This window comes from Falco naumanni, chromosome 5 (assembly GCF_017639655.2).
Source record: "Falco naumanni isolate bFalNau1 chromosome 5, bFalNau1.pat, whole genome shotgun sequence".
Classification (NCBI taxonomy): domain Eukaryota; kingdom Metazoa; phylum Chordata; class Aves; order Falconiformes; family Falconidae; genus Falco; species Falco naumanni.
Genome location: NC_054058.1, coordinates 47,546,106 through 47,558,474, shown reverse-complemented (window position 1 = coordinate 47,558,474; position 12,369 = coordinate 47,546,106). Strand labels below are relative to the sequence as shown.

The 12,369-nt window shown below is 37.0% G+C and overlaps 1 protein-coding gene across 6 annotated transcripts in view; it reads right to left on the bottom strand.

Moving 5' to 3' along the window:
* The window catches only part of ANO4 (anoctamin 4), a 202,726-nt gene that overhangs the window by 76,300 nt on the left and 114,057 nt on the right, over positions 1-12,369 (bottom strand). The gene's annotated exons all lie outside the window — the stretch shown is intronic.

Here is a 12,369-nt window from a genome sequence, read left to right as displayed (position 1 = left end):
GAAACTATGGCCAGTGGTCAATATCTATTTTTCTGGTCTTGTTTCACCACCCCACCCCCCCCCCCCCCCCCCCCCCCGCTTCCCAATTCTTCCTCAAACACATGTAGTTCTACCAGCATTTTGTCAACTCATTTTCCTTCTGTTTTTTCCGAAAGCCATGCTGTGACTCCATTTTGGCCTGCGTGTGGCTTTCTTCATGTAGAAAAGAGGGCATGGAGGGGAGGCTGACATGCAGTTGCAGGTTACCCAAGTGTAGGGTGGAAATAAGATTGGGGGGTAAATCTGGGTCTGAAAGCTTGGTCCTGAACTTCAGCTAAAAGCAAAGTGGCAAGTCAGGATCTGATTCTGCCAAGTGACCTGATTTTCGGCACTTACACAGAAGTGCAGCTGTGTGGAGGCATTATCTAGCAATCAAGGAAAGTATGTATGACAGTGTGATCTTGTTGTTGCTCCACATGGTCAAAACAATGAAGTCCCAGCTACAGAGCCATGGTCTCCAGGTTTCCTTCCTCCAGCTCCCCACCTGGCCACATGAATTCTGAATGTTAGAACTAAAGTCAGCAGGAAAAAGGAAATCTGATGCTGCCCCAAGCATAGTATTGTACAGATTTGTTGCCCTTGAAGATCAAGAGCCATGACTATGAGAGCAAGATCTCTTCACAGTGCTACCATCTTCTTTTCCAGGGGTTGTATGTAGTGTGAAGAGAGCTTTATGTAGAGTATGCACACCAGAATGGCTGTTACCTAGCAGAAGGCTGTTTGACAAAGAATAGAGAATATGAAGTAAAGAGGAGAAGGGGAGAAATTTAGCTCTGTTTGCACTCAGGAGGAGAAATAGTGTTTTAAAAGAAAGCTACAGCAGGGTTGGTTGGAGCTGATGTGAGAACACAACCAGCCGCATGTTAATAGTCAAAGATGAATTGTTCAAATTCTAATGAAAATCAATTAAATTCTCATAAAATTGCATACAATACAGCTTTAGACAACTGAATGGATGGCATTAACAGGCTGTTACAGGCTGAGTTCAAGGAATACCCAGGAAACGGGTAAAGGTGTACAAGGTATGAGAAAAGGAAAGTGTGAAGGCTGAGAAAACCAGGCAAGAAAATTGTTGGCTTTAGGGATGATTTCCTAGGCTTTTAGACACTGTACTATATTAAATGTTTCTCATACTAATTCTTGATTAATACAACTTTCCAGGAGTTCTTAAATCTGGTATTGTTTATCTGGAAGCTACAGTGGCTGTATGGGAGGGAGGCTGGCATTTATACTTCTGATGCCTATTTGATTCTTCCATCCACTGTCCTGACAGATGCTGAAATGATGAATATTTCAACATGAAACGATGTAACAGCAACAAAATGTCCCCAAGAGACTTGCTTCAGAGACAATTAAATCAGTTGTACTCTTTCCATTGGCTTTTACGGATTCTAAATCAAGCCTCTAATTATGTTTTTCTTTATAGGTACATTTCACAAATTAGCTTTTATTTTCCCATGAGACTTTAGCAAGTAGATACCAAAACCCAAATACTAAGTTCTGCTAATCCAAAAGTTTCCTCAAACTAGTCTTAAAGATGAGGTTAACTGAGCAGTGAACTGGCAATTTGATTCATAATTCATAATTCAAACTAATAAATAGCTCAGATTTAAAAAAAGCAACATCAAAACTCAAAAGAATTCTCTAATAAGCCAAATAAACAGAAGGAAATATGGAAATATGGCCCTGACACACCAATAAAATTTGAGAAATGGAGAAAATTTATTAAAAAGAGCCTGTAAATTTAGTGATGGTTGTTAAACAGGAAGCTTATAGACATTTTCCAGCACATTGTAGTTTAAGCCATAGTAGATATGGCAGACACAATAACATGGGCTTGTAGAGATGCCATTTCAGAAGTGAACATTATCTTCATCTAAATTTGATTTCTTATCTTCTTTTCACATAGAAACACAAAAAAACTTCCATACAGTTATCACAATACAGATGTTTAAAGTATTTTTTACTTGATATCTTGTAACGTTATTTTATCAGCTTTCTCAATAGAAGATATAGTCTGAAAACTTTTGGGAGGTTCAGTGATTTTTAAGAAGAAAGAGATAATAATGCTAAATTATTAAATAGAAATCCATTTCTCTTGGGCTTGTTCATGGTGAGTGTTTGTAAAGGAAAGTACTAAGAAAGCCTAAGAGAATCAAGATTGCAAAGAGAACAAGGCCAGATGGATGAGTAATTGAATGAAATGTCACATTCACTTAATCTAAGGAGAAAATAGCTAATCAAAATACCTGGGGAAAAAAAAAAGCATCAAGAGCACCATCTTAGTTACAAACATACTTCAGTGAATGAAATCTCCTAAACTCTCTTTGTTAGATTAGTATTTAGACACAGTATCCTTTAGCTTTAAATGTCTCATTGAGAGGAGAAGAGCATTCTTCTGTTGTAGCTGACTTTCAAGCCTTGGTTCATTAAATGGTTTGGAGAAGTAAACTCAATTTCACATTACGGGAACATGCAAAGAAGTATCAATGTAACATTACTCCCTTTGGAAATTTAAATAAGACAACTATTGACATAAGCAATCTGCTAGAAAGTGATAACCAGATGATGAAGGAAGAAGAATAATAATGAGGGGGACAGACAATGAGATAAGAGACTTTGCAAAGAAAAAATGGAGTGTTTGGAATTGACCTGTGGAACCAGTGCCTATAGAGTTATCACCATACGAGAATTACCAGGTCACCAACATTCAAATAAATTGGTTGTTTCAAACTGATTTCTTGAGAAGGAACATCCATAGCAAAATAGATTTTCTTCTGGTCAATAATAACATTCTTGCTGGTCTTCAGAGCAAAACCCAGCGTGGCAAGAGACTTATTAGAATCAGAGGATTACAGACTAATCTAGGTTGGAAGGGAACTTTAGGGGTCATCTGGGTTAACACTCTAGCTAAAGCAGGGCCAACATAGATTAAGTTGCTCAGCGGCTTGACACATTGAGTCCTGAATATCTCCACAGGCAGAGATTTCACAGCCTCTAGACAACCCACTTACTGAACTGTCTGGAGAAAATAATATTTTCTACAGAAGAAGTGTACTCTTCTCCATAGAAGTATTGATTGAAAACTAGAAGTTTCTAGACATGAAAATTCATGAAAATTCAAAATGTCAGAGCAAAGATGGCGTTCTTTATAAAAAAACTTCTTACAAGAACTTTTTTAAAACTATTTTTTTGATTGAGAAGCACTGGCAAGTTGTATTTAGTTTAACTGAACCCTAGATCACCAGAGTCTGGGTTACAGAAAGTCAATATACAGTGAGTACAATGACTTTCAGTGATCAATGCCATTAGTTTACCATTTTCCACAAGCTGTAACTTTTCCCTCCTTCTTCTTTCCACTCCCTAACCCTCTTCTACAGCTCAAAATAATATTCCATAACTTCTGAAAATATTGGATCAGTATTTGATAATGAAAAGTTTCTATAGCCCATATCTCTGTATCTGAGACACTAATTCCCAAACTTTCTGCCCTCATTAACAAATCACTTTATACCGTATCGTTGTGGCCAATCCTAGAATACAGGCACAATACCATAGGCCCACACACTATACACTTGCCCTTCAGGTAAGACTACCTTTCTCTTTTACCATTAAGTTTATACAGACATTGTATTTCCCAAAGAAAAGCCAACTACAAATGTGTTTAAAAACAAAGCTCCACATTCTTTTCTAGTATCACTATATAAGGAGTGGAAGGGACTGAAGTGGAGGCCATCTATGTACTCCAGAAGGTGAGTTACAGTCATCAGCTAGGCCAAGGAAAACTGGTAAAGGGCAGGTTCTTATTCCTCTTCTGAAAGCGGGCACGGAGTGCTGTTAACTGCTGTTTAAGTCCTGGCTACAAAACTCATATGTCCTCCTGCAGGCATTCTAACTCCTTCTGATGGCAGGATTCAAATATATATATTCATTATTGACCTGACTGTGTTCATTCTGAAGTTGTCATTAGTCCGAATGGAAGCAAAGTTATGCTGACATTGATTGTCTCTTAAAAAAGCTCACATTTTGCTGTATCTGCAGGCTGTCTTCCCGGATAGAGGCTGCAGATTAGTATCTTTTGTCAAACAACCTTTAGAGCATTCTTCTCCAACAAAGACTTTTTTTAGTTCATTATCAATAATATTGTGAAGTCATTTTAAGACAAAAGACTGTCAGACTCACCCTTAATACAATCGTTTCTTGAGTCTAAAAGTTAAGAAACTTGAGAAAAAAGATTCATAGCATATAACCTTGAAGAAGGATAAAATTACAGTGTCTCCAACTTTATGGTGTAATTGCTTATTTGCCTTGAGGCTACTAGGCAGACAACTACAAAAAACCAATGCTCTTATTTATGTATGCATATCAATATGGAAAAGAAATCAGGATTTACTATTAAGGTGTTTTCCCTATCATCATTTAAGAGAATACTCGAGACTGGGGATCTCCTCACATTTAAAACCTTCCTCATAGAAGTAAAAGGAGATAGATAAGGTTTTGAAACAGATCCAACAGCCAGAATTAAACCTTGCCTACTTTAACAAGACCCTGCAAGGCAAGTTAAAAAGCCAAAAGGGGAAAAGTTCTTTAATTTTTGGCAAACAGTTTATTTCTGTTAACACTGTAATGCAGGAAAAGTCAGAAAATGAGAGAAAATCAACATAAGTCCTCTAGTAACTATTCTCTCTATAATCAAGCTCCATATGATGTCTGAATGCAGAGTAGTAAACAGTAACTGCTACAGGTTCCACTGTGTTTGAGAATTACTCTGTTATGTTAACAGCACAGATTGATTTGCCATGTGGTATGAATTAAGTGGAAAAACAAAACTCAGTAAATTTTAGTTGATTAAACCATTCTTCCTCTGAAAGAACAAAGTAAATGTAAATTCACAAGGGTAATTTCATGCAACTGGAAAAGCTGCAGTAATATGCTGCCAATACTTTCCAAGAGTACATATATTACCACTGGATAGTTAGTTAGATACTGTCAATATATGTCCAGTTTCAGGGAAAATACTACATACTCACAAGCATTAACCTCCACATGCATGGATCAGAGTAATCTAATAAATAATAGCGCCAATATCTTTCACATAGATACTTTCAATCAAAGTAAAGGTTTTGTGAAAAAGGGGAATATGCTGCTGACATTTCAATTAGGATTTTAAGAAGCTGTTGACTTACAAGAAACTGTAGGGCAAAAGCAGTAAGGATGAAAACAAGAGAAAAATAAGCAAGCCTAACTAATAAATAGGAAGCTGTTAAAACAATTTTGATGTAAGAGGACACTGACATATAAAATAGAGAATGACTTCAAATAAGAAGACAGTCATAGAATCATTTAGGTTGGAAAAGACCTTTGACATGATTACAATTAAAAATTACTGTTATATGGAATCTCATGATAAAATTTGATGATGGGGTAAAGCTCTGGTTTTATTCTGCAAAATGCCTCCAGAGGTTCAGCTCCAGTGGAGTTAGTAATGCAGGCAGGTGGCTGCCTGTTGCCAGCATTCAGGCAATGTGTCATCTAATGCAAGTCAGAGCAGGTGTCATTGTTACAGTGCTTAATTTCTGGCAGCAGTTGACAGGATCTCAGTGCCAGAACAGAACAGAGTTAGTAACAAGGGGAAACTTTGCAAATGTCCCTTCATGTAAACATAAATGTGTGAGTGGGCAGGTAACTTAAAGAACAGGGTAGGTTACTTGAGTAGAAGTAAAATGCAAATACCACCTTGTTGCTCAGGTTTACTGTGCAACAATGAACTTACAATCTGCAATAAAGAGAGAGAAAATCCTTTGAGATAAGAAACAACGTGAGAAAGGATGTCAAGGATGCCTTTAATTTTAACTAACGTCATCTGAATCGACAGAGTGGATCTCACAGTAAGGTAACTTAGATGTAGTAAATCTACCATGGAAACAATATCTTCTGACTTGGACTCCACTTTCTAGAGAAAAGGATTAGAAATACCTGCAACATGGCCATCTTAGTGGAGGAGGTTGATATGACTGTGAGACAAGAGTAAAACACTTCTTGATAATCCCTTTAGTAAATACCAAATGAATACAGGTTTGACCCATCTGGTTAAAATTTTGTGAGAAAACAGCTAATCATATGGATTTCATTTGACAAAGAGATAAACCGTATCTTTTAATTCCTCTGGACTGGAAAATTACTAGAAACCTGTGAAATTAATTATTTGGAGATTTAAAAATGCAGATAACACTTCCGAGCAGAACACATTATTTGACATTAAGTCTCTTTTCATGAGGCATCAGTTATGTGCTGCAATTTCAAATTAAAAATGTTAATATTTTACACAGTGATAGCTGAGATCATCAAACCTTGTTGACTGTACTATGGACCAAAAAAGTCTCTTACGTACAGCATTTTACTTTTGGCATCACAAACCATTAAAAATACGTGATACAACTGAACCACATTTTATCAAGCACCTTCCTTTGCAATTTATTCTAAGTGTAAAATATAAACCAAATATTTTTTTAGTACAGATTTATGTCTCATTAATAATTTTCTGAAGTAGAAAATGCTTATATTTAATGATTTGTCTATTAAATATTCATGTTTGCTTTTAGAGGCTTATTGGAGAAACATCACTTTGGCAAAGAAAAAAGCAATTTATTTTCTGTCCAACAGTTAATTTCACAAACTTAATAATCAATCAAACACACAAAACACGCAGGCAGGCTTATTATAGCTTTTGCATACAAATAACCTAGATGAACTGTACAAGCTGCTTATCGTAGCATCATAGAATAGCAGAGGTTGGAAGGGACATCTGGAGGTCATCTAGTCCAAACCCCTGCTCAAAGCAGAGAGAACTAAAATGGTTTGTGGGGAATCTCTCCATGGATGGAGACCTCACAACTTCTTTGGGCACCACAGTGTCTCTGGACAGAAAGGTCACTACTGACCTCCCATGTGGCAGAAGCATTTGCAACAGCCCAGGTTCTGAGCACCTGACTATTCTCCAGCAAGGTGAAGCTATTTGGTTGTTCAACTCCCTCTTGAGAGACTTGTTTCTCAGCTCATAAATCAAGGAAGACAAGAAATACTTGGTGACTATCAACCTAGATTTCAAAGTCAGCACTTTTCAGGATGCAGTGAACTGTCCTGCAGCTCTCTCTTACAGTCTGTATACCTCTGTATTTGACAGTGTAATGCAAAATTCTTTCTAAAGAGAAACACCAGTGAACTCAACAAGACCACAGCTGAGGAAGAGTCTACTCAAAATGACACTATCAGGAGAAAGAGACTTTAGTTCAGTTCACGTGGCACAATGAAACCAAGTTCTTCAAGTTAGCTACATATCCACAACACGAGGAATTACAGGGAGAGATGTCAGCCCTGGCTGTGGAGGGAGCAGCGGGGTTAGTGCACGTGCATGTTAGCATGGCTGATTACGTCGGGTGCTATCCCATGCTGATGTAACTTCAATACCTGCTAAGTTACTTGGCAACACCTGGTTGGGCAGACATATATCCCTCTGCTCTGCAGAAAAGGGAAAGTCACTGAAGACCACTCTGACAGCACCTTCTCAGACTTAGTGTAGGTCCCCATTTTGCAGGAAAGAAAGCACCAGAGACAATGCAAGACCCAGTTAAATGGAGGGGAAAGATGCATGTGAAGAATGTGAATCACTCACAAGTCTACCAGTTACAGTTCCCCATAAACTCTGGTAGTCTGGGTGACTCAAATGCCTGTTCCCTTGACTCGCATCTCAGTTCTCTGTGCTTTACTTATTTTACTGCTAGGATTATTAGAATTGGAAAGAGTCTGAGCAGTCATCTTCTGATAATTCATTTCACACTGTTCAATTCAGTGCTGCAAAACTCTTCTGCCTGTCCCATTTTAAGGCAGAGGCACGAGCGAGCCATTTTCCCTTTCCTCTTCTCCATTATACAAATAATTGTTATATTTGTTTAGTAAGATGGCGGCAGTGAATTTTTGAGTAATGCACTCTGTAGTCTTACTAAAGGTACTCAAGCGATCCAATGCATTGGAAGGATGTAAACAACAATTTCACAAGAGAAATTGCCTTGGAAATCTGCCAAAGCATGTGGTAGAGCCACCATCTCTCCAGATAGGACTTTCCCACCAAACGGAAGTGCTTTCCAAAGCAAAATAATACGGTGAGAATAGGCTTCATTACTACTGTTCAGCTCACAATTCAGATTAATATAATTAGGTAGATTTACCTTTTTCTAAACCCCAAACCATGCTCAGAATGCTCACAAAAATTTCAATACACAACACAACAAGAGAAAAAGACAAATCCATCTTAATGTGACGGCTTCACCAAGTCACAATTTCAGGCTGATCATGAAAAGAAACGTTACCATCTAGTGCAGAGAGGAAATTCCTAATAATTGATGTCTATGTAAGTTTTCATCTGTCTCTGCTTAGCTAAGCTCAAAGTAATTTGATTTCTGTATATAACGAGATCATCTGATGTTACAAAAATACACATCAGAAACAGGAAAAAAAAGTTTCTTAAGCAAAGGTAGCATAATTATAGTTTAACTAGAGACAAGATGAAATTGAAATACATAATAATATCTCTAAACTAAGAAGGGAGAATACTGGATCCTTTGTGCATCTCTGTATAAATCCTATAATTTGCTAGATGTGCTTTAAATGAAACAAGGCCAAATTATGATTTTGCTTTGGACTGTTCTGATTTGTCGTTATAAGGCAATGTCCATACATGGCATAATGTACTGATAAGGCAGACACCTAAACACAAGCTCCACTATTGACCAATTATTGCCATTACCGGTATGTCTATTGACACAAGGTGCTGGATGAAAACACCTCCTGTGTGACACAGAAGAGCAAAGCAGCACCAGATGGAGCTCAGTATTTCAATGGTTCAGATAAATGTGATAGAGGACAAAGATGATTTGCTCTGCTAGTTCAGAGCTCTTATGTGAAGATTTAATGAGAGGAGTTACAGAAAACAAGCAAGTCTTCTTTTGCTTGAAGGTCAACTTCACTATCACATGAGGTAGCATTAGTTTTGATCTGATTGCGTATGTTGCAAGGTGGTGGTACTAACCCTAAATTTGTTTGCTGAATAATATTGAAATCTGAGATCCCTATGATGCTGTGAAACTAAGGCCAAAGGTAACACATACACTGACAAAGAATCCCCCTTTCCAAATTCCCCATCTCCAAAGAGATGAAGAAATATTACTTGTTTTTAAGAAGTTCCCAGCTAGCAAAAGGCAGATTGTTAAGAAAGTGCAAAAATCTTTGTTAACTATTGACAGAAATAACACTATGTGTAAATGTTCCTGGAATTTTTTTATTTTGCCCATTTTCCATAGAGGGCTATGTCTCTAAGAGCTGCAGCAGAGAATTCACAGTTCAAAGGTGAAACATAAGTTACCAGAGTGTATTTTAGCCCTGTAATACTATTCAGATACTTTCATTCAGTGTAAAAGTCTGGAGTAGAATTGAAATTCTCACCAATCATACCTCTGGAACTAGTATACTTACAGCAATCTGTTTCATTCTTTTATGTGGAGAAGTGTAAAAATGCAACAGAAAAATAAGAAAAAAAAGAAAAATAAGATAAAATCTCATTTCAGTTAATAATCCTCGTTTTTCTAAGACTTTGTAGATGCACTATTACAGACTTTTTCTTCATTTAGAAAGATTTCCTGACAGGAAAACTATAATTCCATTAGATATTTTTTGAAAAAGAAATCAATATGGCTTATACATCAAGGGCTCTATAGCTAATAATTCAGTGATTTTGTTGAAAGGAATTTGCTTAAAACCAAAACAGTTTGGGTCCAATGAATATTAGAAAAGATATTTTAAAAATGGGGGGAAATCCTTAGTGTTACATCACTAGACAATGGGAAAAAAATATCAAAATAGCAGAACACTTTCTCAACAAACCACCACTTAGGGAATTATAATTTTTTTCATACACTGCAGGCTGCAGTTCCTGTCAAATATGTAAAATATAGTGCCTATCGTGTATAATAAATAGTGTAGAAACATGCTTTTCATCATTTGATGCAACTTTACAGAGTCCCTATAATTACTTCTGCTGTACAAACACACATACATCCTTCATGCATAACCTCTTTCAGGTATCAAAACCAGACTGGTGAGTTGGTTAGGGAAGAAATGGTATTAAAACTGTATGGCACGTCGCTATCTATGTTCTTGCTACTAGCTACTGAAAGCTGTGAATTATCATTATCACAGTGAGACAACTGATAAATTTATTTCCTATAATAAACTTATTGCCCTACTGTCCACAATTGCCATACTGCTCTTCAATGAGGAAAGAAAAATTAAATAAATAATGATTTCTGCAGCATAATATTTTAAAGCAGTTCACCCTCTACCTTTCTCTGTCTTACACACACACACAACTGACAAACTGATATGTTTGTTTCAGCTTCCAGAATGCCTTCTCTCTGTATTGTTTGCTTGTCTTCTCCACTTCAGTCAACATCACTTTTCTCTTACTGGGTTCCCTCAGACAATCACAGAAGGCAACTAGTCCTACCCATCACTCTCTGACTGTGTATAATGTACAATGGAGGCATTTCCAATGTCAAACCTCTGCCAACTACAGCCTTTGGAGTACAACAAATTACAGATTTCTATATTTTTTCAAACCTCCGTTTGAGAAAGTTAAGTAAAGTCATCTTAGCCTTTGAACTGAAAGAACCTTGTATAAAATAAACACATAAAAAATTCCACAGACTACCAAGGGAAGAAGAATGTGGGAATTCTTGATTTGCCCAGATAGTATTTAAGTACAAAATGGGAGCAAATTGATAGTTTTCAAAATATTTTTGTTTCTAGCAGCATTTAAGTGAAGGGCCCATCTAACACTGATGCCATCTCCCCTTTAAAACATGAAAGGTTAACAGGAAAATATCAAAATACCAACAAGGAGAGAGCTCTGAATAACAACTGAGCAATCACCACTACTGTACATGGCTGGTGGAAAGTGCAGTGACAGCAACACTGATAAGAAAATAGAAGTCTAATGTTGGAAATGTCACCAAGTGCCTTAAGTGATGAACTTATCTCAGCATATGAAATTTTTTAATGTATAACGAAGAGCAAAGAAAAAGGAAAGAAAATAATTCTCTGTGTTTAGGAAAATGGCTTCTCTTATATGACACTCTAGGTCTGACAAACACACCATGGTGGCACAGAAAGCAGAGATAATGAAGAGATAGAAAGGGAAAAAAATGCAGAAAAGGTGAACACACAAAATGTCACTGTTAGGATCAAGAAGAGAAGTTAGCAACAGAAGCCAGAGTAGGATAAGGTGCATGAAGAGGAAAAATAATATCGAATTAAGAGCGTATAGGGCTTAAATTCCCTTGTCCTTTATTTTTTATAGCTATTCAGCAGGGGATAAAGTCCAGCCTGAGTAAGAAATATATGGATCAATTTGGATCCATCTATGGAAAGAAAGATCAGAACAGGACAATAAGAATAATCAAGAGTTTGGGGAAATGACCTGGAGTAAAAAATTGAAAGAGCTGGGGTGATTCAAAATACAGAAGAAAATGCTAAGCAGATAACACAGTAATACTTTAAAAATAAGTAACAATTGTTATGAATAGGAAGAAAATGAACTGCTCTCCATGTTACTTCTGGATCCGGCAAGAAATAACAGGATTAAATTGTAGCAAAAGAAATTTAGATCAGCTACCTTAAAAAAAAAAAAAAATTAAGCTGAACAATATTGAAACATTAGAGTCTGCTGGCAAGAAAGGCTCCTGGCATTTAGGAAAAAGTTGGCCAATCAGCAGTTCTCAGGGCCCTTGGAGCTATGGAAGGGACTCCAAGCCTCTTGAGATGGATCCCCCACCCCCAGTCTCCTCTATTATGATTTGCAAGACAATCAAGCAGTTGTAAAGCATTATGCAATCAAATGTCCCTTATTTAGCACAGCTCACCTTCACTCTGCCCCAGAAGATGTGATAATACAAGATCCAGGAAAAAAAAGAGTATTTCATCCTGAGAGACAGTACAATAAGAAAAATAAGCGTAGAATGAACCAAGTACCAGAAAAAGAAAACAGGCCAATTCAGAGACCAAATACTGGAGTAACTTCCTTTTAAAAGCCACAAATCTGGAAGAGTGGTTCTATGCTCAGTGCAAGTACACATTGCATCTGGCTGCTACAAGAAGCCATAAAGTCCAACAGTGTTCTTAGGACTGAATTAATAACTAGGGATTACATTGGCAATGGAAATTCAAAGAAAATTCCAAAGAGGGATTAGAACAATGAAGAGCAGGGCTGGGGACTGAGAC